The sequence below is a fragment of the Schistocerca gregaria genome, chromosome 1 (genome assembly GCF_023897955.1).
Source record: "Schistocerca gregaria isolate iqSchGreg1 chromosome 1, iqSchGreg1.2, whole genome shotgun sequence".
Classification (NCBI taxonomy): domain Eukaryota; kingdom Metazoa; phylum Arthropoda; class Insecta; order Orthoptera; family Acrididae; genus Schistocerca; species Schistocerca gregaria.
The window spans coordinates 725611178-725637163 of record NC_064920.1 but is presented as its reverse complement, the minus strand read 5'-3'; the positions used below and the strand labels follow the sequence as shown (position 1 = coordinate 725637163).

At 42.8% G+C, this 25986-nt stretch overlaps 1 protein-coding gene across 1 annotated transcript in view; it reads left to right on the top strand.

Annotated features, from left to right (window-relative positions):
* Window positions 1-17604: 17604 nt before the first annotated feature.
* Window positions 17605-25986, top strand: part of LOC126266799 (follistatin-related protein 5-like) — a 719134-nt gene continuing 710752 nt past the window's right edge. Inside the window, exon 1 of the mRNA XM_049971343.1 lies at window positions 17605-17714. The gene's annotated coding sequence lies outside the window, so the exon portion shown is untranslated. The remainder of the gene's footprint in view (window positions 17715-25986) is intronic.

Below are 25986 nucleotides of genomic sequence, written 5' to 3'. Positions count from 1 at the left end.
ATGAGCTCAAAATTTTCTTTCTTCCACATTCTCGGTTTATGGTCTTCCAGTGTTTTTTTTTTTTTTCATGACGTTGAGATTTGTTTCATTAAATCTTTTATTGCTCTATCGATTATTGCATCACGATATAACATGCTTATTCGAAAAATTATTAAAGACAAATGAGATTTAATTTTTGTATGTAGTATACATAGTAGGCTAACGTTATTTATTTTTGGGTCATATTACCATTAAGTTTTGCACAGAACTCTGTGAAGCTTCAACACGCCGTTGATCGTGAGAACAATACCACAACACGTATATTCGTTAGTAAATTTCGCACTTCCTTGACAGTTTCATCAGACGAGCTTTCTCTATCAGCCTTTAACCATCTGTTTCAATTTGTACAGCACTAGGAACATCTTCAGTACTTCCTTTCACGTCTCCAGTTAAGCCTTTTTTGTATTAAGCAAAACGAAACACAACAGGTTAAAAATGGTTCAAATGGCTCTGAGCACTATGGGACTAAACATCAGCGGTCATCAGTCCCCTAGAACTTAGAACTACTTAAACCTAACTAACCTAAGGACATCACACACATCCATGCCCGAGGCAGGATTCGAACCTGCGACCGTAGCAGTCGCGCGGTTCCGGACTGAGCGCCTAGAACCGCGAGACCACCGCGGCCGGTCACAACAGGTTACATCGAGAAAAAATATAATTGCAAAAATCTTAACCAACAGCCCATTATGGAGTAAAACGCCTGTACCAGGAACTGTAAGTTTACAGGGGGCATGACCCAGGTGCTGCATCTTCAAAGTCCATACGGACATCCTCGATCTCACCTACCTTTACAGTCAGTGCTGCTGGCAGTACATTGTGCTCAGACATATGAAATGTGATGAATTATTCTAAGACAGCACACTGGGAGAGGTTGGTACCGCGTTAAATGAATAGCAAAAAAAGTAGAAAGATCTTAATACGTTGATGAAGTTCAGTGTTCTCCAGTTTGGTAGCTGAACACACATTACATCACCTGCGCGAAGCTACAACTGCATTTATCAGAAATTATGGAGCTCATGCAACCATAACCACTTTCAGTCAACACCACACTACCTCCCCCAAATAAACAGTTGCTTATGAATTTAGAGGTCTAAGCTACCAATACATTGTATGGAGCATACGATATGTGATATCTGCTATGTGAGACTCAGTGCCACATCACCAGAATAGTTCAGGATTTGCTGGCAATCAATAACCTGAAGAAATATTCCTAAACCTGGTGTCACGACCAAGAAAAGTCATCATCGACAGTATAATAACAACACTGGAGCAGTAAACAACTATAGATACGTGCCATTCCACTTATTGACGTGGGTTGGAATGATGGCGGATCACACTACGTAACCTTTGTACATTTTGTACCATTATCTAGGTCTGTGTAGATTGCCGCCACTCAAAATATAGTTTGTCAAATCGATGAAATTCACTGATTACTCGAAGGTAGTTGATTAGACGTTGTCAGTTAAAGACGAGCAAAAACAGAGCTTATTATACCATAGGGATGGGGCTGACGTTTGCCGAATGTATGACCTCTTTTAGCACCGGCCGCGTTCTCTCCGAACAATGATTTTCCACCCTCATTTCAGCCCTTTCTGGGATGCACTGATGAGAGACAATCCACTTATGGAATTTTAATGTATCTCACAGTACGGCGGTTCTTGGTGTTACCAATATGAATCTACCACAGAACTAAAAAGTGCAGAAATTCACACGAAGGATCAACGTTTTGACTACATAACCAGTGTTAAAGCCTGTGTCACCCTCGAGTTGGACAATCTACCGAAGAAGGGTATCTCTGTCACTTTCACATGATTGTATGAACGTTATGGCGTTCTACTCAGGGGAACTATGTAGAATTATTCTCTTAGGTGTACAAAATAGTTGGTGGCCTATTAGAAGAAATAGTGCGATACCTTTTATTTAAGCGATTAATTAAGAGAAAGCGTTATAGAATATGAGTCTGAAGTAAATGTGAAATGATTTTCTCTGAAGGGTTTGAGCATTTAAAGGAGATAACATTCCAACTCTCGTTTGCTACTACGGATGAAACATGACTCTACCACTTTTCCCTGAAAGCGTCACATCAGTCACAGCTATTTCTGGAAGCTGGCGAGGCCCACGGAAAAGGCGAAATCAATTTCAAAGTTATTACGTCCTCCCTTCTCACCAGATTTCACACGATTCGCTTTTGTGTGCTGTATCTTGTTTCATCTAAAGAAACGAAGCTATGGCAGATGTGTATTTTGTATGTAAGGAATGGTATCCGCTCATCAGAAATCTGTTTACGAATTGCAGCACCCAAACATGTGACTAATTTACTGTGTCACAGCACCAGGGGAATGGACATGTGGCATGATCGCGCTGTGGACAGGAGTGACATGATGTGGTACGTGTTGTTGCTGTATTACTGGGTAATAGACAGCTGTTAGCAGAGTCATTTTTATTACAAGAGAAACGAGTACGGTAAATCAACAGTGAGGATGAAATATCGATCCGTGTGCTTGATATGTATTCATCTATGCCATTACTAGTTCTACACTAGCTCATGTTTTGGTACTTCGTCACTGTCGTCATCATCATTATAATCATCATCATTAATTGTTACTATTACTACTATTATTGTTATTATTACTGCGTATCTGCGCCGAGGAGAATAGTGTTTACACAAGATTGGGGCAGTACTGGCAGTGCTGAATCACAATAATCGCCGGCATGCGTTTACAATCGTTGATTTCGTTGAGACAGTTTGCCATCATTATTATTCACATTCAAGTTCTAACCACGGTGTATATGTATAAAATATGTGTATGGGGGTTTGACCTTACATGTGAGCACTTCTTTCTCCAATGGAGGAATGTATTCTGCCTCGAGGAAGTTGCGTAAACAGTTGTGCGCCATGTGCCAACAAACGGCTATCACTAGCGTGGGTCCCAAGCATTGGCGATCATATCAGAGATGTGGAGTTTGAAGAATTACCAAAGTCCAAGAGCGCTAGTAAAGTATTTATCAGATATACATAACTGATTTTGACAAGAATATATATATATATATATATATATATATATATATATATATATATATATATATATATTGTTTAAAAAATGACCGGTATTTTTGAAACGGCAATAAAAACTAAATGAGCAGAGATAGAAATACACCGTTTGTTGCAATATGCTTGGGACAACAGTACATTTTCAGGCGGACAAACTTTCGAAATTACAGTACTTACAATTTTCAACAACAGATGGCGTTGCAAGTGATGTGAAAGATATAGAAGACAACGCAGTCTGTGGGTGCGCCATTCTGTACGTCGTCTTTCTGCTGTAAGCGTGTGCTGTTCACAACGTGCAAGTGAGCTGTGGACAACATGGTTTATTCCTTAGAACATATGATTTTTCTGGTGTTGGAATTCCACCGCGTAGAAAACAGTGTTGTTGCAACAAGACGAAGTTTTCAACGGAGGTTTAATGTAACTAAAGGACCGAAAAGCGATACAACAAAGGATCTGTTTGAAAAATCTCAACGGACTGGGAACGTGACGGATTAAAGTGCTGGAAAGGTAGGGCGACCGCGTACGGCAACCACAGAGGGCAACGCGCAGCTAGTGTAGCAGGTGATCCAACAGCGGCCTCGAGTTTCCGTTCGCCGTGTTGCAGCTGCGGTCCAAATGACGCCAACGTTCACCTTTTCGTCTCATGCGCCAGAGTTTACACCTCTATCCATACAAAATTCAAACGCGGCAAGCCCTCAGCGACGCTACCATTGCTGCACAAGAGACATTCGCTAATGGTATAGTGCACAGGATTGATGATGGCGATATGCATGTGGGCAGCATTTGGTTTACTGACGAAGCTTACTGTTACCTGGACGGCTTCGTCAATAAACAGAACTGGCGCATATGGGGAACCGAAAAGCCCCATGTTGCAGTCCCATCATCCCTGCATCCTCAAAAAGTACTGGTCTGGGCCTCCATTTCTTCCAAAGGAAACATTGGCCCATTTTTCAGATCCGAGACGATTACTGCATCACGCTATCTGGACATTCTTCGTGAATTTGTGGCGGTACAAACTGCCTTAGACGACACTGCGAACATCTCGTGGTTTATGCAAGATGGTGCCCGGCCACATCGCACGACCGACGTCTTTAATTTCCTGAATGAACATTTCGATGATCGTGTGATTGCTTTGGGCTATCCGAAACATACAGGAGGCGGCGTGGATTGGCCTCCCTATTCGCCAGACATGAACCCCTGTGACTTCTTTCTGTGGGGACACTTGAAAGACCAGGTGTACCGCCAGAATCAAGAAACAATTGAACAGCTGAAGCAGTACATCTCATCTGCATGTGAAGCCATTCCGCCAGACACGTTGTCAAAGGTTTCGGGTAATTTCATTCAAAGACCACGCCATATTATTGCTACGCATGGTGGATATGTGGAAAATATCGTAATATAGTTTCCCAGACCGCATCTGTTGTTGACAATTGTAACTACTGTAATTTGGAAAGTTTGTCTGCCTGAAAATGTACTGTTGTCCCAAGCATATTGCAGCATCATGAAAGTCCGCAGCTCGTGGTGTAGGGGCTAGCGTTGCTGCTTCTGGATCATGTCGTCCCGGATTCGATTCCCGACCTGGTTGGGGATTTTCTCTGCCTGGGTGCTCCGTGTTGTGCACATCATTTCGTCATCATCATTTGTGAGAGTGACTAGATTGGATTGTGTAAGGGAAATGGACTATGTAAAACTGGGACTTTGTGCGGGCGCTGATGACCACGCAGTTGAGCGCCCTAAAACCCAAACATCATCATCAGCGTCATGGAATTCACTAGAGGTCGGTATGTGAAATATAAAAGCATGCACAATGAAAATCTGGTGGTTGCGAGATGAGCTGAAAGTTTGTAATGGGTGAAACAGTTGAGAGTGAAAGTATGATATCAAACATTAGATGGAAGTAACAGTCAAATCTGTGGAATAATACACGATTATTACTACACAAACTTACAAACTCTTAAAGAAGGGGAGAAGTAAACATAAACACCAGATGAGAAAGATGACCTGAAATAAATAACCACTCCGTTTGAATTTTAGTTTAATAATTAGCGACACTGGAACTTCTCGACTAAGCAGAAACAATAAAAATAAAATAACTCCTAAACGCTGGAGAATTCAAGCCAACAGATTAGGAAGATCTTCACAGTAGTAACAGTAATTGAAGTCAGATCAGGAAGACGCTGTACACCCGGTAATTAAAGTACATGAGTATACGAAAAGGACAGTACTCATGGAACGCTGTGGCTCTGATAGATATGGTACGTTGTTTATTATGAAGTACATTGCGTAGGCCTTCTCATATTTTAATTAGAAGTAGTCATTTTTGTCCAAGGAATAAATTAATTCGCCTGAACGTCGCAAATCCAAGAACACCAACATATACAGGCTAGCGCAGCAAAATTCCATGGTTAACACTTGTAGTACTAATAATGCCTACCATAGGGTTTATTCATGCGAAATACAAGTGTCCTGAATGAAGCTTGTAAACGATATTGTCTCAGCCAGTTGGTAACATACACTCCTGGAAATTGAAATAAGAACACCGTGAATTCATTGTCCCAGGAAGGGGAAACTTTATTGACACATTCCTGTGGTCAGATACATCACATGATCACACTGACAGAACCACAGGCACATAGACACAGGCAACAGAGCATGCACAATGTCGGCACTAGTACAGTGTATATCCACCTTTCGCAGCAATGCAGGCTGCTATTCTCCCATGGAGACGATCGTAGAGATGCTGGATGTAGTCCTGTGGAACGGCTTGCCATGCCATTTCCACCTGGCGCCTCAGATGGACAAGCGTTCGTGCTAGACGTGCAGACCGCGTGAGACGGCGCTTCATCCAGTCCCAAACATGCTCAGTGGGGGACAGATCCGGAGATCTTGCTGGCCAGGGTAGTTGACTTACACCTTCTAGAGCACGTTGGCTGGCACGGGATACATGCGGACGTGCATTGTCCTGTTGGAACAGCAAGTTCCCTTGCCGGTCTAGGAATGGTAGAACGATGGGTTCGATGACGGTTTGGATGTACCGTGCACTATTCAGTGTCCCCTCGACGATCACCAGAGGTGTACGGCCAGTGTAGGAGATCGCTCCCCACACCATGATGCCGGGTGTCGGCCCTGTGTGCTCGGTCGTATGCAGTCCTGATTGTGGCGCTCACCTGCACGGCGCCAAACACGCATACGACCATCATTGGCACCAAGGCAGAAGCGACTCTCATCGCTGAAGACGACACGTCTCCATTCGTCCCTCCATTCACGCCTGTCGCGACCCCACTAGAGGCGGGCTGCATGATGTTGGGGCGTGAGCGGAAGACGGCCTAACGGTGTGCGGGACCGTAGCCCAGCTTCATGGAGACGGTTGCGAATGGTCCTCGCCGATACCCCAGGAGCAACAGTGTCCCTAATTTGCTGGGAAGTGGCGGTGCGGTCCCCTACGGCACTGCGTAGGATCCTATGGTCTTGGCGTGCATCCGTGCGTCGCTGCGGTCCGGTCCCAGGTCGACGGGCACGTGCACCTTCCGCCGACCACTGGCGACAACATCGATGTACTGTGGAGACCTCACGCCCTACGTGTTGAGCAATTCGGCAGTACGTCCACCCGGCCTCCCGCATGCCCACTATACGCCCTCGCTCAAAGTCCGTCAACTGCACATACGGTTCACGTCCACGCTGTCGCGGCATGCTACCAGTGTTAAAGACTGCGATGGAGCTCCTTATGCCACGGCAAACTGGCTGACACTGACGGCGGCGGTGCACAAATGCTGCGCAGCTAGCGCCATTCGACGGCCAACACCGCGGTTCCTGGTGTGTCCGCTGTGCCGTGCGTGTGATCATTGCTTGTACAGCCCTCTCGCAGTGTCCGGAGCAAGTATGGTGGGTCTGACACCGGTGTCAATGTGTTCTTTTTTCCATTTCCACGAGTGTAGTTACAGGTTACGACGTTTCAATTTTAAGTAGTGGGAAACGTGCTACAGCGTATCCGTCTTTCTGCACAATGGTGAAACATTTTTAATTTGTTGAATATCACATAACGTATTTTTTAGCCGAAAAACTACTGTATGCACGTTGAAAGAATACTTCACAGCGCCTGTTTCACACTTCTAGCCGGACGTAACTCAGAATTAAAAACAGCTGTTACAGGGCTCACCGTCGAAGAACGCTTGTCAGGATGACTTACCGATTTCAGATAAATGTTTTAAGTACTTCTAGAACTTATAAGAAAAGTAAACTTCATTACTTAATAAAACCTACACAATAACTTTTCGAAAGCACTGAGTATCATCTTCCTACAGATATTTCATTATAACATGCCTTCATACTACCTGGAATACCGTCCACAAGAAAATTTAAATGTTGCAGTCAAACCTACTCTGCCACCGTGGCCCTAATCAGGTCTGTCAATGTCAAAGGAACGTTTCTACTACGATGCATTGATAGTTGTAACTTATTCCAGGCCAGCTCAATCAGGTTCAAGGTATCACGTACCTCAAGTAATTGCAATCCGTTTGTTCGTCCGCATCGGGGAAAGATACCCAACATTTGGTTGCTGTGTATTAGCGCACTATCGTTTTGAATCCGTTGCCTAAAAGTTGACTACTGAGCTGAGCGAGAAGGGCCCTCTGCCAAAACTGTCGTTAAATGACCCTAGACAGCTATGAGAGGCCTCCTACATCCCTAAATGCTAGCAGTACAAACTATAACGGACTCCACTCCCTGGAAAACCAGGGGGTAAACATTCCAGGATGTCATAGTACTTGATAGCTTCTATAATTTTGTACAGCCATCATTAGGCGTCAGACAAATCCTTCATTTGTGGGCAAGAGATTCCACTGTCTTTCGCACTTCACCGTGCTATGAGGAAGGTACAATTGTTTGCAATGGACACCTGTCGCGTGGAGTGGCCGCACGGTTAGAGGAGCCATGTCACGGATTACGCGGCCTCTCTCGCCGGAGGTTCCTTTTCCTGCCTTGGATGTGTGCGTTGTTCTTAATATAAGTTAGTGCAAGTAGTGTGTAAGTCTTTGGACGAATGACCTCAGCAGTTTGGTCGCTTAGGAATTCACACACATTTGAACATTTTTGAATAGACGCCTACGGACCTATCTGACCATGTGGTGACAGCTGCGTACTGACTGGTTTGACACACCCTTCTTAGTTCTGTCCACAAATAGAGGAAGCAGTTCTATTCCATTTTTCTAACAGTACCTTCCAGACACAATATGTACGTAGCGGCCATCGGCTGACCTTCTTGGCCGTGTGCAACCGCTGCGAAGAAAACCTATAACGCTTTACGTCTCTCGATAGCCGCTGAATCTCAGAATGAGGTCGCTGTGGTATACAGCAAGTCGGAGGGTGATTTCCTCTGCTGAAAATCTGCCTTGCTGTGGAGCGATAAAGCGTGCACGTTGGAAGCTTCAGCGCATGTTGTATGAGGCAACATTAATAGGAAAGTATTGTCCCCTTCACAACTGTGGAACGGGGAGCTCTACTGGATTGCATTCGAAAGCTGTTTTTCTTATACAAGCTGCGTACTGTGATCAAAAAACATTTCCGATCAAAAACACCAACCTTGGGAGTCACGAAACTGGGACAAATCAATTTTTTGAACAGTTAGCATAATGACATACATCACCTTGAGGCTCCGTGCAGAGATTTGGATTGTTCATTTGGTTTTCATTTTGACTTGGAACTCTCTTTCTTGTATTTGGCTCTTTTAGGGCAGTTCTGTCTATGAGCATATTTTCTGTGATTTGGAGTCCTTATAGGCGATTTTGTGGTACACAGTTGGTGAAATTTTGTACACAATGCTTCGATTTCTGTCAGTAACAGCTGAACAGCTTCTGTATCGAGGTAGATCGGGATAACACGAACAAATAGGTTTTTGTGTTACCTTGTTGTAAATTAATGTCACAGAGACATCAGAGTGAAGGCCCAATAAGAATTTGACAGGTGCTGTTCAAATTACTGACTGATCGACGCAGAGCATATACTCAATGGTACGTCAGGCGCTTGGCCCTTAAGAAGATGAATACAATATGGCAACATTTGTTCTCTTCGTAGTCTTTAAACGATACTTACATAGTGGTGCTGACGGGATTGATGTGGTATGACATGTGTCCAAGCTTGTTGTGAGTGTTCTACAAGCGAGCCACCTATCTCCGCCAACACCTCAAGCAAAGCCCTAATAAGGATCACCCTATAGGCAGTCAGTGGTGCTCGGGTTGTTGCCACACTGTCATCATGGATACTTATCCTGCTGCAAACAGTATCATTTCCTACCTAAATGTAAGTCACGTGGCAGCACGAACGTGCATGGGCAAGCGAACAGCATGTTCGCCTCTCGGGCTGTTGTTACGTGGGTTCCTTACGATCCTGTATGAGGTACAACAGGACCGTCACGGACAATGTAATGTGAGGTGTGATGGGATCCTTTCTAGAATAAACACTACTGGCTCTTAAAATTACTACACCACGAAGATGACGTGCTACAGACGCGAAATTTAACCGACAGGCAGAAGATGCTGTGATAGGAAAAAATTTAGCTTATCAGAGAAATCACACAAGGTTGGCGCCGGTGGCGACACCTACAACGTGCTGACATGAGGAAAGTTTCCAACAGATTTCTCATACACAAACAGCAATTGACCGGCGTTGCCTGATGAAACATTGTTGTGATCCCTCGTGTAACGAGGACAAATGTGTACCATCACGTTTCCGACTTTGATAAAGGTCGGATTGTAGCCTATCACGATTGCGGTTTATCGTATCGCGACATTGCTGCTCGCGTTGGTCGATATCCAGTGACTGTTACCAGAATATGGACTCGGTGGGTTCAGGCGGGTAATACGGAACGCCGTGCTGGATTCCAACGGCCTCGTATCACTATCAGTCGAGATGACAGCCATCGTATCCGCATGGCTGTAACGGATCGTGCAGCCACGTCTCGATCCCTGAGTCAACAGATGGGGACGTTTGCAAGACAACAACCATCTGCACGAACAGTTGGACGACGTTTGCAGCAGCATGGACTATCAGCTCGGAGGCAATGGCTGTGGTTACCCTTGACGGTGCATCACAGACAGGAGTGGCTGCGATGGTGTACTCAACGACGAACCTGGGTAAACAAATGGCAAAACGTCATTTTTTCGGATGAATACAGGTTGTATTTACAGCATCATGATGGTCGCATCCGTGTTTGGCGACATCGCTTTGAACTCCCATTGGAAGCGTGTATTCGCCATCGCCATACGGGCGTATCACCCGGCGTGATGGTATGGGTTGCCATTGGTTACACGTCTCGGTCACCTCTTGTTCGCACTGAGGAACTTTGAATACTGGTCGTTACATTTCAGGTGTGTTACGACCCGTGGCTCTGACCTTCATTCGATCCCTGCGAAACCCTACATTCCAGCAGGATAATTCACGACCGCATATTGCAGGTCCTGTACGGGCCTTTCTGGATACAAAAAATGTTTGACTGCTGCCCTGGCCAGCACATTCTCCAGATCTCTCACAAATTGAAAATGTCTGGTAAATGGTGGCCGAGCAACTGGCTAATACGCCAGTCACTACTCTTTGTGAACTATGGTATCATGATGAAGCTGCATGGGCAGTTGTACCTATACACGCCGTCCAAGCTCTGTTTGCCTGAATACCCAGGCGTATCAAGGCCGCTATTACTGCCAGAGGTGGTTGTTCTGGGTACTGATTTCTCAGGGCCTATGAACCCAAATTGCGTGAAAATGTAATCACATGTCAGTTCTAGTATAATATATTTGTCCAATGATTACCCGTTTCTCATCTGCATTTCTTCTTGGTGTAGCAATTTTAATGGCCAGTAGTGTATTTATACTATTAATGATCGTGTACAGTCCCATCTTGACCACAACTTCTTTTGATATTTCACTCTTTCATATTGTAAATATTTGCCTGATTCTTACCATTCGAGGAAAAATAAATCGAGAAAGGAAAAATTATATTTTTATGGTCTCTATCAGAAGTCGTCTTAGTACAGTTGTTGACATTTTTCGTTGCTTTGACGTCGAAGCTAAAACTTAAATTAAAATTTTTCTACATTAATGTACCTCAAGGTTGCTTTTGCATAATCATCTGCAGGGGAGAAATTACAACGGGGGTCTCACAGGTTCAGATCACTTGCTGCTTTATGTTAATGAATTGTCATTTTATTTGTATCATTAGGCAGAATTAATTCTGTTTGCAAAATATTAAAATGTTTTTGTGGAAATAGACACAGAAGCATCCAAAGAGAACACAAGTAATGATTTTTTGTGAGAGTTACTCAGTCATTTTGCACAAATGAGTAGCTTTAAACTTATAAAAACCGCTATTTATCAAGATATATAATGTGAAATATATCACACCGCTAACTAACCTAGTATACCAACAAGAAATAATAAACAGGGTACAAAATTGTAAGTTCTTAAGAATCTTAGTTCGTACGATGTTGCACAGAAAATAAAAAATGTAATGATTCGAAAATAGTGGGAAATGTATGTCATCCGGCATTGCTAACCGTTATATAAACAAACCTAATGAAGAGACAATTAGTTTCATAGCGCAGGGCTTGAGAAAACATAAAAAGATAGGTGGATCAGAAATACGCAAAACAATAGAACTCTTTGAACTTACCTCAACTCACATGTATAGCAGCCTTCATTACAGAAAATCGGTTAGTAATGGACTGTGTTCTTCCTGGCTGCCTGACAGACAAATTTCCAGAATGGAGTCGGAAACATTTCCTTCCGCTAGATCACATAGTGATTTTGTTTCATGGCACAATGAGTCAGATCGATGTTATGCACGAACAACTGAATAGTCACTATTTGGCAGGCAATGGGAGGAATGGTGTTAGTGTAACGTTCCTGATCATCAGTTTCTGCGCCTATGTCTTGGGTTGAATTCCAAACGGCTCTACAGTTTCTCGTGAAGTGGGGGCATCCATCGGATGTGAACAACCTTGGTGCTCTTCGAGACGAATAGGCTACGTGCCGGCTCCAAGTTAGTTTCACCATTTCATCATCATAATCATCATAACACAATATAATATTATTTATAATCATATATAATAAAAAGAGATAAGCGTTCAAGACTAATAAGACTTCAAATTCTGTACTGGACACCACACAAACAGGTTTAGTGGAGCTGTCAATGAACTCAATATGCAAACAACGTAGACAAAGGAATTTTATAAAATATTTTGTGTTAATATTTTAAGAAATATTTTTTCTGCTATGTGATGTGCTGGCCATATTCTCCTTCATACTATGTGCACATGATTCCGCGAGGCAGAAGATGACACGTAGGTTGGTCGACATCCATTCGATCTTAAGTGTCTGGTGAGAACATCGTTTACTGTCATGTACATGTTTTGATAACGGTGCGTTTGCATTAACAATGATAATTTGTAGCACTGACGAAATTATCTTTAGTAATGACTACTTTGTCGAGAAGCTATACCATAAATAATTTGCGAAATCATGTTGTATACAGGAATATACACAAACCATTTTACTAGCGTATTGTATCATTGCTAGTAGTACCATAGAATGTATACACATTGATATGCAAAGATTCTTCCCGCGAGCTTTTAAGATACAAAACAGTTTAAATAAAATTTAGTTCAATTAATTGACGTAAATAAAACAAATCAGAGAAAAAAAACTGGGACATTCCAGCACGATCCTTAGTAGTATGCCCAGCACGTTCGTAGAATTGTTGGCAAAAGTCACACGTTTTGGAAGCACGGTGTAAATCAGTGGTCCTCAGACTGTGTCTCGCGGTCCGCATGTGGCCCGAATCAAGTGTTTATGCACCCCGCGATTCTCAGTCACATTTCATAATAGTACACATTTAGCAACTAACAGCCCAATCCAAAAATGTCAACTTAGCGTTCGAAAGACTGCTGTTGTTCTGCTTAGTAACAAACAAAAATGTTTAAACAGACAACAGTAATTTAAGCTATGCTTAATTTTTATTGACGTTACAGAATTGGGTCATAAACTAAGTGCGTAACATATCTGTTGCAAGGAATATGCAGTTAAATTGATGCTGTTGTAATACAACGCAAGGAGTCATTCAATAAATTTAGCTCGCATCTTTGTTCGTGTCTCGCACTGCGTAATACATTTAAAGATAACTACAGGGACCGTTACTAATCAGGTAATCAGTTACTCACACAACTCGTAACATACATTTTTTTGCAGAACACCAATTAATAATAATATCGGTGCAATGGGTTCGAAATGCCGCCGCACAGTGTCAGTACTGTCTCTTAAGCAAAAACGTTTGACGACCACTGGTGTAAACTGTGTGTGCAGGTTGCGCGGATTTCGTAAAAGTCGCTATAGATCTCGTTCCAGTGAAGTTTTATGTACTTTTACGAATGACGGAGAGGCCTGTTGTATTTGCTATAGAGTGGGTTGATTGACTGATGACAGCCCAGTGCCATCCATATCGGGCGAGTCGGATGAAATAACAATAAAGAAAAACTGTATTGAAGACTCAGAATATATTAACACGAATGACATGACAGTGTTCTCTCAAAAATGGCAATGCATTGACGCACTTCATGAGGTGGGAAGAGCTACATTTTCTTAGGAAATAGTTTAGATTTTATAAATAATTTCAAGAACAGAAGATATTCCTAGCTAAACTTGTCCTTCCACAGTTTACATTGTTGCGAATATAACATCCCAAGAGAAAAATGTCCTTTTTAAGATAAATTGTAAGGCACAACGAAGGTGTTGCGACGGAAGTCTAAATGTGGCGTACACATAAAGACAAATAAATTGTTACAACTTCAGAAAAACTGAGTCATTCATTCAGGAGAAAAATCTTTATAATTTGAGCAAGTCTGTAACACGTAGGTCCACCACTGAGATTTATGCTAGCAGTACTTCGCCTTGAAATTGATTTATGGATATGTGGATATGCTCCTCACGAATATAGTGGCATATTCTGTCCAATTGGCGCATCAGATAGTCAATATTACTAGCTGGTTGGAGGACCCTGCCCGTAATGATCCATACGTTCTCGGTTGGTAGAGAGATGCAGTGACGTTGACGACAAACGTATGGTTTGGTAAGCACGAAGATAAGCAGCAAAAACTCCAGCCATGAGAGGCGGGGCATTTTATTGCTTAATGGGAGGTTTACTATGTAGTGGTTCAAAAAATAGATTTTTTTTAAATTGCGTTTTTGGATCTAGAAAAGTGTTTCGAATCCACCACTGAAACGGTTTTTCGGAATATGGAACGGAAATGTTGGTTATTCGCGGTTGTAAAAAAGATGCACGTGCCTGAAATCAGCGTTTTTCAAGCACCAATTTCTTCCTTTCGGAGGACAAGTTATTGTACCGGTGCTTGGGAGGAAACACACAAAATTCAAATGAATGTTTGAACGCGTGTGCTGGGAAGCATTTGCATTCCGGTGAGAAGACTGCGGAGATTGAAACTTTCCTAGCAGTGAGCAGCATGAACGTAAGGTATTCAGGAATTCTGTAGACCATGACAACGATGGACGTCACCCTGGGACTCTATTCGACGCAGTACGCCAAATATTCGGACGACCACCGGATTCAAGCGGCCACAAACCGCTTGTAACCGGTCGTACGAGCGGCTCTGTAGCAGCGCAGGATGGCCCAAATCGAGCAGAACGCCCTCTATGAGGAAGAGGTAGGACTAGTTTATGGACCTGGAGAAGCAGATTGAACGTAAGTTGCATAATATTGCATTTATATGTAGTCATAACTTCAGTCGCGTTTTTCTCGAAATTACTCTTTTTTTGTCGCTCGGTTCGGTAACTTCAAATCTACTGAACCGATTGGCATGATTCTTTGTTTCAGACGAAGCTAACTAAATTGTCCAGGAGCTGTACTACTTTTATTCCAATCCATCAACTATAAATATTTTTACTTGGCCGACGATTTCGAAAAATCAATGAAAAAAAACGTATATTTTTTCAAATGATCACCATTTTGTTTCCTATGGTCCAAATAATTTTAGCGAGGTACTACTTCGCTAACGTCTACTCAGTTTTCATTTCAGACGAGCCAGCTGACCTGTGACACACCGCGTGAAATTTTGTTCCGTTCGGAGGGCACTTCCGCCTTTGCTCTTCGACATATCCGATCGAAAAATTTCCAGTTTGTAGAGGAAGTATAGGAAATACCAGTAAACATTTTGATCAAATTTGACATTGATAACTATAACAAATCCCGAGAAAAAAATTCTCAAAGAACATGGTTTTTTCGGGCCAATGATAGTAAATCTCCCTTTAAGTGTAAGCCCAGGATGGCTTGCCATGAATGGCAACAGAAGGCGGCGTAGACATCTTCGACGTACCTCTGTGATGTAAGGCTGCCGCGGATGACTGTGAAAGGCGTCCAGCTGTGGAAAGGAATGGGAGTCCAGGCCGGCACTCCTAGTTGTCAGCATGTATTGTGCGCGACAGACAGATTGGTGCGACACCGCTGTCCGGGGCGCCTGCAGACAAGTATTCTGGCTAGTACCTCATTAAATGGAGTAAAATTGTCTTCAGTGATGAGTCGTGCTTCGAACGGAGCCCAGACGGCCAGTGAAGACGTATCTGGTGACGCCCAGAACGGTGGTGGTATACTAACCTGACTAACGCCCGCCATACGGCTCGATAGCCAGGAGCCATTTGTTTTAATAGTAGGAGTCTTATGGTTGTCAGCACAGTGATACATTGGCGATATTTCACGCCCCATTCTGCGGCCCTCCATGGCAAACCATTCTGGGCTTACATTTTAGCAAGGTAATGCCCACCGGCACATGACGAGTGTTTCTAATGCTTGTCTTCGAGCTTGTGAAACGCCAGCTTGCCCAAAAACGTCTCTCCACTTGAGAAGGTCTGGAGCATTATAGGCGGGGCCCTTCAACTATCTCTGGATTCTGATGATCTAACATGCCAATTGGACAGAATTCGACATCCGTCTAGAGGACAGGCAACAACTCTGTCAATCGATGTCACGCCGAATAACATCTTGCTTAAGAGCCAGAGATGGGCTAACACATTACTAAAAAAAAAAAAAGAAGAAAGTATGAATTCCTAAGGAACCTAACTGTTGAGGTCATCGGTCCCAAGACTTCCTAGACTTACACACTACTCAGACTAACTCTGTAAGTAGGCTGTTTAGGTTTTTATATTGGTAACGCCACCTAGCGCTGTGTATGAAAATCACTGGCTGTGCTGTGTGCAGTCTGTGGCTGGTTGGCATTGTTGTAGTGGACAGTTGGATGTGAACAGCGCCTAGCGTTGCGCAGTTGGAGGTGAGCCGCCAGCAGTGGTGGATGTGGGTAGAGAGATGGCGGAGTTTTGAGAGCGGTTGATCTGGACGTGTGTCCATCAGAGACAGTAAATTTGTAAGACAGGATGTCATGAAGTGATATATATATATATATATATATATATATATATATATATATATATATATATATATATATATATATTAAGGTAAATAAATTGTTTGTTTTCTATCAAAATCTTTCATTTGCTAACTATGCTTATCAGTACTCAGTGCCTTCAGTAGTTAGAATCTATTATTTAGCTGGCAGTATTGACGCTCACTGTATTGCAGTAGTTCGAGTAACGAAGATTGTTGTGAGGTAAGAGATTCATGAAAGGTATAGGTTACTCTTAGTCAGGGCCATTCTTTTGTAGAGATTATTGAAAGTCAGATTGCGTTGCGCTAAAAATGTTGTATCAGAATAAGTAAAGAGAGTAATGTCTGAGAACGTTCAGTTTTGCTCAGCTGTTTGAAAATCAAATAATGTATGAGATTTATCAGCACTGTAATTCATAAATTTCTCTAAGGGGACGTTTCAACTTATCCTAAGAACAGCACACAAGGCGTGAGGGAGGACTTCAACCTCTGGCGGGATGGGCCGTGCAGTCCGTGACATGGTGCCTCAAACCACCTGGCCACTACGCGCGACCAACACGTTACTGAGTTGCTCAGTTTGTCAAGTTCTTTCTCATGAATGAATGATCCAATTTTTCTGAAATTGTTATCTTTCTTTCTGTACATTTACCCCACACATAGCGATTTGTTTCCCATTCGGATAATTTATTCGTGGTGGTCTTTATTTTTGTTTTAGAACATACTGTAGAACTATGGGTCCAACTAAACAGAAGACAATCTTTAAATAAATAAGTAAGTACACGAGAAGAATCATACGTTTAATACGCTTAATGCTAACTTGAAATTTATTGCATGCCGCCTTCAAGACGACGTAACTGTAATGGAGAGCGCTGTTTACAGGTGTCGTGTGAGATTTTTCCCGTTGCAGTGAGGAGTGTTCTGTCTTCTAAGTCGTCTAGTGTGACCTTATTGTGGGTTGAGATTAGGGGCAGGTATTGTGGTGAAGACAGTGTCTGCTGCTGCCGCGCCGCCGCTGTGCGCGTGCGTGCTGCGTCACGGGCTGCCTACCTCTGGGCGCCGCCGCCGCCGAGGGCAGTCAGCGGCGTGCCGCGCAGGCGAGAGCAGCGGGTCAGCAGGCAGCAGCAGCGGGCACAAGACGCGGCGGGACGCACTCACGGGTTGCCGACGCGTGGCCGATCGGGACGCACCTGTAAGCACCGCCGAAGCGCTCTGCCGCCTCACCTCACCTCCTGCTACTGCTTGCACTAAACCATCTGCTCCTTGCCTTTAGACTACATGTCAACAATGTGTTTCACAACTGTTGAAATACGGGGTGCAAACATATTTCTTAAATTACTTTTAGGCCGAGCTCGGATTTAAATGCCTACTGTGTTGTCATTGGCGCATTGAGTACACGGTTACTGCGAGCGTCTGATCAGCGAAACTACTAATAAATCACGTAATACTGACTGTGGCGGTTTACCTGTACATCGGCATAGTTTGTAAGCCGTCAGATCTCGTAATGATACTTTCATCTTTACATACTACATCGTCACAACATCCCAGATAACCTGTAATCTTTATACGTCGCAACAATATTTTGAGCCGAAGTTGACATTTGTTCAGTCCTTACAGCTTCAAATTGTCGTTCCCCTGTTCTCTAATTCAGCAGCTTAGACGTATGACGTGTCATACCTGTCGCACGATAGCGCACATATTTGCCCTCTCTCCTTTCACCCTTGATGTTATATTACTTTTGTGGAAAATTTATTGTGCTCCCCGTTACACGTACCAAGTTTCATTTCAAAAATGGTTCAAATGGCTCTGAGCACTATGGGACTTAACATCTATGGTCATCAATCCCCTAGAACTTAGAACTACTTAAACCTAACTAACCTAAGGACATCACACAACACCCAGTCATCACGAGGCAGAGAAAATCCCTGACCCCGCCGGGAATCGAACCCGAGTTTCATTTCCTCAACTATCAATACTTCAGTTACAACACATAAGCTGCTTTTCAAGAGAATGGTGAACGGTCATACCTTTATTTACGTACGCTCTGACGATAACGGACGGGTAATTATTGCCGGCCGGTGTGGCCGTGTGGTTCTAAGCGCTTCAGTCTGGAACCGCGTAACCGCTACGGTCGCATGTGCGAATCCTGCCTCGGGCATGGATGTGTGTGATGTCCTTAGGTTAGTTAGGTTTACATAATTCTAAGTTCTAGGGGACCGATGAGCACAGATGTTAAGTCCCATAGTGCTCAGAGCCATCTGAACAATTTTTTGGGGGGTAATTATTGCAGTACTGATGCTATCGGTAGTGAAATGAAAAGACCTGAGGCCGTTTCTGATGTTTAACATCCATTTAAAAAAAATAAAAAATAACTCTTCTCGCATAGTATTCCTCTAGGTGTTTGCAACAACGTAAGAACGCTACTCTAGAAAGTTGATTCATGTTTTCATATAAAATTGACTACAAGAAACTGAAGATACACAATGCAGTCAAAATATCTTTGGTAGAGTACTGAAATTGTTAAGTGACCGCTTTGTTCTACTATTACAAATCTAATATGAAGAAGATCGCGATGATCTATCAATAAAGACGTTACAGGTTGTTGTTGGTGTGTCAGCAAGATGGATATTTAGTAGCATATAGAATAAAATTCGAACGACTCCACACAATTATGTGGTGTACATTGTACAGCAAATCGGTAAAACAAGTAATGATATTTGCTTGTGTCTTCTTGTGTGGCTTGAGCTTCTGGTGTGTTGTGGCTCTGTGGAAATTCTCCCCTGACACTTCAAGGCGTGCATCACAGCCTGCCACTTTCACATTTTTCCGTCTCTATTAATGGCAATTCCTGTACTTTCCATCTTTCCTCGGTACTGGAATCCTCAAATGACGTCACAACAGATTTGAAAACACACGACTAAATTACGCATTAAAGACTGCCGGCTGTCATAACGCCTCTGAAATTTTGTGTTAGATGAAACAGGTGGCTGCCCATAGGTCGCTTGAGCGGGGAGCACAAAGTGCTGTAACTAAATTACCTAAGCCTCTGTATGACATTTGACATGACGACTGTTCCTCAGCTCACAAACAATGCAGAATTTATTTATTGATTTGAAAACACACGATTAAATTACGCATTAAAGACTGCCGGCTGTCATAATGCCTCTGAAATTTTGTGTTAGATGAAACAGGTGGCTACCCATAGGTCGCTTGAGCGGGGAGCACAAAGTGCTGTAACTAAATTACCTAAGCCTCTGTATGACATTTGACATGACGACTGTTCCTCAGCTCACAAACAATGCAGAATTTATTTATTACTTTCACCACTTTTGTTATTGATAGCAGATCAAATGGCTGATCAATTTTTGACTACAACGTTCTCTTTTTGCCAACGCTTGCTTCTTTTTGATTACGTCTCTTTCTTCCTGGTGGTCAGACAACAGTGTAGTCACCCAGTGCGCAGATATGCTTTTAGCTACAGACAATTCTTCGAATGTCATGTGCCCACGGCTCTCGACTGTACACAAAACAACTTGATATGACAGGTAAAGTCCAATTTCTAATTTCAGGAAATGTAATATGATCCTCAGTGGAGATAACTTCAGACATGTTTCGTTTCAGACGTTAAGTGTTAATATATAAAGGCGTGTTTCAGCAACTTAAAGTGTCTGTATTTTGGGCCACGAAACTGGGCTTCCTACCTTTTCTTCCGGGATTTTAAAAATTTACCTACAGTTGACACGTCTCTCTGACGCTGGTGGACCATTGTGTATATTTACTAGAGATATTACGGTCTATTGTGAAGCAAAAGTGTACGAATAGAAACTGTATACCCCAGCCCACTGAAAAATGTACAATTTTTGATGAGCATAAGCTACGGCGGTCTAATGTCAAAATTAATTTGAAGTAACAGTTGTGAACCAAAATGAACAATGCTCCTATCGAAACACAAAAAACATGGGTAGGTATTGGATAGAGCTAGGGATGTGAAAGAATGGATCTAACTTTTCGACTTATCTGGAAGCTTCAAAAACATTTATATCAAACTACCTTGACACAGCCAAGTGTTTTTACAAGTTACTCTACTTCCCCAGCCCAGTGAGTCCTCTTAGACCTACCGCCATGTTACTTGTATGGTGAGGTGTATGCTTCTAGAGTGTGGGATGCATTTACAACAGGAATTACCTGCTTGCCGGGCGGGAAGGATTGCCGATGCCCGGCACGAATCCACCCGGAGGATTAGTATCGAGGTCCGGTGTGCTGGTCAGTCTGTGGATGGGTTTTAAGTCGGTTTTACATCTGCACCAACACATCACCCCAAGCTGAAATATTAACTAAACACGAAGAACCCCCGCCTCCTTCCGAACTGCGATTCCGCGTGCAGCCTTTACAGTGCATCGGCGCTGTGACAGTTCCGGTTTTTAGATCTACAGTCAAACCAAAATTATAAATATCTTTTATATGAATAAAAAGACGCGTATTATACATTAAGTCCGTATTTCTACTAATGGCAAACGCAGCTTTGATGTCACAAATAAGATAGTGTCATCAATATGACATGACATAACGGTCTTGTCCACATAAGATACATAAACATGATGGGCACCATAATTGTGTCACATCCATCGAAACCAGGGGGGACCGGCGTACATGCAACCTGCGCGTGGTCGCCACATTCCTTGAAAAGTTCAGTCAATTTCGGTGGTGAGAAGCTATGTCGATATTTATAGGTATTTGGTAGATAAACTGATATCAGCCCTTGGTAGGATGGTTGGTAATATTACTCACTATATTTTTTATGCATTTCATACTTCCTTGTATTTGCAGAAAACAGGTCAAACTGTCGGATGTATCAATATAATACTTATTCAAAGATACGGGAATGGCATACAGATGCATGTCAATTGCGAATGACCTTGTCCACTCCACATACTTATAACGTACTACCTCTATCGTTACCCCTTAAATTATGCTGGTTCTGATTGTAATTATTAATTGTTTCAGAATCTTGACCAACTTTTTTATAAGACAATACTATCTTTACATTTACAGTAAAATTAGTTTATGGCCTCAATTGTAATATTTACTGTCCTAGAACGTCCGAGGGTTGGAGTATATTACTCCGTAAACGATAGTGTTACGTAAATATGAACAGCATAAATAAAATTACTTAATGGAATACTACAGACGTCTGCACACACAAACACACACACACACAAACACACAAACACACACACACACACACACACACACACACTCTAAGGCAAATAATAGAGGACGTACCGCGAAGGAATTATTCGAACGGGACACAAATCGGTAGATGTGATGTACATTTACAAACAAACAAATGATTACAATTTCGTTAAAATTGGATGATTTATTCAAGAAAAATGGTTCCACAAATTCAGGAAGACAACAACGCGATGGTTCACCTCTAGCCTTTATGAAAGCAGTTATTTCGCTTGGCATTGATTGAGGTAGTTGTTGGATCTCTTGTAGAGGGATGTCGTGTCAGATTCTGTCTAACTGGGGCGTTAGATCGTCAAAATACCGAGATGGTTGGAGGGCCCCGTTCATAGTGCTCCAAACGTTCTCAATCTGGCAGAGATCAGGCGTAGTTTCTGACCAAAGTACGGTTTAGCAAGCACAGAAACAAGCAGCAAAAACTCTTGTTGTTGTGGGAGGGCATTATCTTGCTCAAATGTAAGCCCAGGATAACTTACAATGAAGGGCCACATCGTTAACGGACCTCTGCGCTGTTAGGGTAAAGCAGATGACAAGCAAACGGGTCCTACTATGGAAAGAAGTGTCATCCTAGACGCTCACCCCTGGTCGTCGGGCCTTATGGGGTGTGTCAGTCAGGCTGGGATCCCCCCGCCACCTGTAGCGTGTACAGACAGATCTTTGGCCTGGAATCTCAATGACTTGAGTATAATATTCAGTAATGAGTCCTGCTTCGAATTGAGCTCCGATGAGCAACGAAGATGCCCCGTTCTATTGTCCTTCATGGCTAGCCATCCAGGACCTGTATTTCAGCAATAGAATGCATACCCACACACAGTAAGAGTTTCTATTGCTTGTATTCGTGCTTGCCAAACCATACCTTGGCCAGAAAGGTCACCGTATCCATCCCCAGTACTCGGGGCTTGCCATCTAACGCGGAAAATGCACAGAATTGTGCACGATATCTCTCAGCAAACATCCAACAACTCAGTCAATCAATTGCAAAGCGAATAACTGCCTCCATAAGGGCCAGAGGTGGACCACGCGATGAATTACCCAATTTTTATGAAACTGGAATCACCTACTTGTCTGTAAATGTACATCACACCTGCCAGTTTTGTCCAATATGGATCATTCCTTTGTGGTGCGTTGTTTGTTTTTGTCTTAGAGTGTGCATATAGAGCGAGCCCCAAGTCGACAAACTAAACTTCTCAAGTTGTACAAGGATATATTCTGAATATTTTGCTTATGCGAGGTAGCTGTGGTCTCTATTGCCTCGTCACGGAGTAATACTGAAATTGTGATCTTTTCAAATTGCTTCCCCAATTGGTTAATACCGTTACAACAGTGAAAACAACTTCGCTGTGTAATCGTCAAAATGTGTGACATGGAAGTACCTGCAAATGCCTATGCAAAAATGCAATTGTGCTGTGATGTGCTTGCAGTTTCGGCACGATTAGGTCAGCACAGCATCGTTGTGCTGCTGATACGTTGCATTCATTGAACCCACGCACATGTATATCGGCGAACGCGTCATTACATAACCTTTCCATACCGAGGTGCATCACTGTCAACGTGCAGCACGGACTAAAAAAATAAAAATTATGACATTGCAATTTAATACAAAGAAGAGCTGGTGTTAACTATTAGCGCTTTAAAATTTGACTAAGTTAATTGCCACGTCACATTAGTCGACAGTGAACTGACGAGTGATGGTTCGCCAGTAATGAAGTCATCAAATTACATAAAAGAAAAATATTTTGGCGATTAAAGTATAAGCCATAAGCGAGTTCACCAAGAAAATAATATCCCGAAAGATGATACACAAATAAACATACTTACAGGAGGACAAGTTCAAAATGGTTCAAATGGCTCTGAGCACTATGGGACTTAACATCTGAGGTCATCAGTCCCCTAGAACTTAGAAATACTTAAATCTAACTAACCTAAGGATATCACACACATTCATGCCCGAGGCAGGATTCGAACCTGCGACAGCAGCAGCCGCGTGGTTCCAGACTGAAGCGCTTAGAACCGCTCGGCCACCGCGGCCGGCTGGAGGACAAGTGTTTCGCACAGCTGTGATATGTGGGTGACTGTAATCGGAGCGTTAAAACGGTGAGTTGTTGGAGGAGTACGGCAGATCGAAGAGCGTAAATGCTGTACGGAATACTCACCTCTGTGCCAAGTTATTACAGCCCGTCAGTGTTGGTGCAGGCGACGCGACTTAATCGAATTACACAGCCAGAAGTGCGAGAAAATAGAGAAAAGCGGGTCTGTTTATAAAAAAAGGAGAAAGGAAGGAGTGAGAGATGAGGCGGGATGGGACGCAGATAGTGGAGGGACAGCTGAGATACGCGGGAGCGAAGTAACTGAAGGCTGTGCCTCCGATACCGCAGAGGACCGCTGCGCGCTGAATAATAAATAGGCTTTTAGTGGACCGAACCAGGTGGTTGCGGCGCCTAACACGCTGCCCCGCTTATCTGGCCAGCGTTCCTGCGCAGGAAAATTTTATGCGCCTCGGCTACACGGAAAAATCTGGCTAACGTAAAAATTTCGCCTACTGTTGCGACTGAATTTCTAGCACGTACCGTTGTTCACTTCACTCGCAACGTCAATCTTTAACCGAGTACTTAGGAGACTGTATGCATTGCATTCGACGATCGTCGCGGTCTAGTGCGAAGGAAATAGCATATAAACGTGTTTCGGAATGAAGACCAGCCCTCAGTTCCACTGTGCTAATAATGAAAGCTCTCTTTCATAACTTTCAGGTAGCTAGCAGACGAATGTTAAACACAAATTTCGTCCTTAGACGCACCTTTGTCTCAAATTAGAACACACACACACACACACACACACACACACACACACACACACACACACAAACACTCCCTGCTTTATTCAAGCGCTGTTCTGATGTTTTAACTACTACACGGTGATCCATGATGATAATAACAGCGAAACGTGTAAAAAGAGTGGTATCTAGTTTTTTATATAGCAGAAATTTCTTCCTTCGTTCTCTCTGAACCCCTTTCATTTTTTATGTTCTTTTTTTAACTGTCGAAGTTTTTCAAGTACTTGTCATTGTACTGCAATAACCTCTAACCACCGCCAATAATTCAACAATTTAATACTTGCATATAACATAAAGCCAATGTAAACTGAATTTGTCGTTCCTCTCCAGCTCATCTTCTGTTTCATTGACGTGTTAAATGTTCCCATCGATTTCCGACAGGGTCAGAGATTTTCCTCGCTCCGGGGCTGGTGCTGTGTTTTTCTTACTTTCGTATCGTCACAATCGCCATTGCTATTGAGATGACTGAATGGGAAAGACCCTAAAGACAGTAACGTGAAAAAAAATAAAAGATAGAAAAAAACTGATTCTAGATACCTTTTCACCCATCTAATGATCTTGCAAGGATTTGCTTACAACTGAGTTATTTCCTCGTTTGTTATTTCTACATTAGTCTACTTGAAGTCAGTTTTCTTACAGTTGATATATTCCCCAGAAACACCGCAAATGAATTCCTCGCAGCTTGTATTTCCCTCATTTATCGACAGTTCACATTTTATTTTCATACGCTGCTTTTCTGAAATCGGAGAGATTGAGAAGCATCATCAAAGCTAGAGTAGTAAAAGACCCTGTGTTTAAACTTTAGATTTATTTGGACCCCAATGAGCTGCTCTGGACACGGTGGTACGACAACATCTTCAAGGTCTGACAAAGAAAGTTACAGAAAGACCAACAGTCTGAACGAGGATTCAGAATAACAATTCGTGTCATCATTTTTCACATACACAAATCATTGGCGGAGATAGAGAAGTGATACGAATCAATTAATCCAAGACAGAACAGAAAACTTTTTGAATTTTTTTTCGGACCTTTGTCCATTTAGCCATCAGGCGGTACACTGTTTGACACTATTTACGCCAGTGTACGATAACACAAATGAAAAAAATCCTCGCTCTAGGGGATCTGATATTCCAATTTGGGTTAACGAATGGTAAACGCGATAGCGAAGAGGTAGTGCTTGCACATGGAAGTGCAAGGAAGTCATTTGAATTCCTCAGAAAAATGGATATACACTACAAACAAAGGTGGGAGATATTGAAATTTTTACAAGACGCAAAATGGAACAGTAACTATGGAAAAACTAATTGAAACGTGACGAATGCATTTTGGTCCCCTGTTGGTCAAACTGTCCGTCGGAGAAGCAGTTAAGTAAATCAAATAAAGGTAC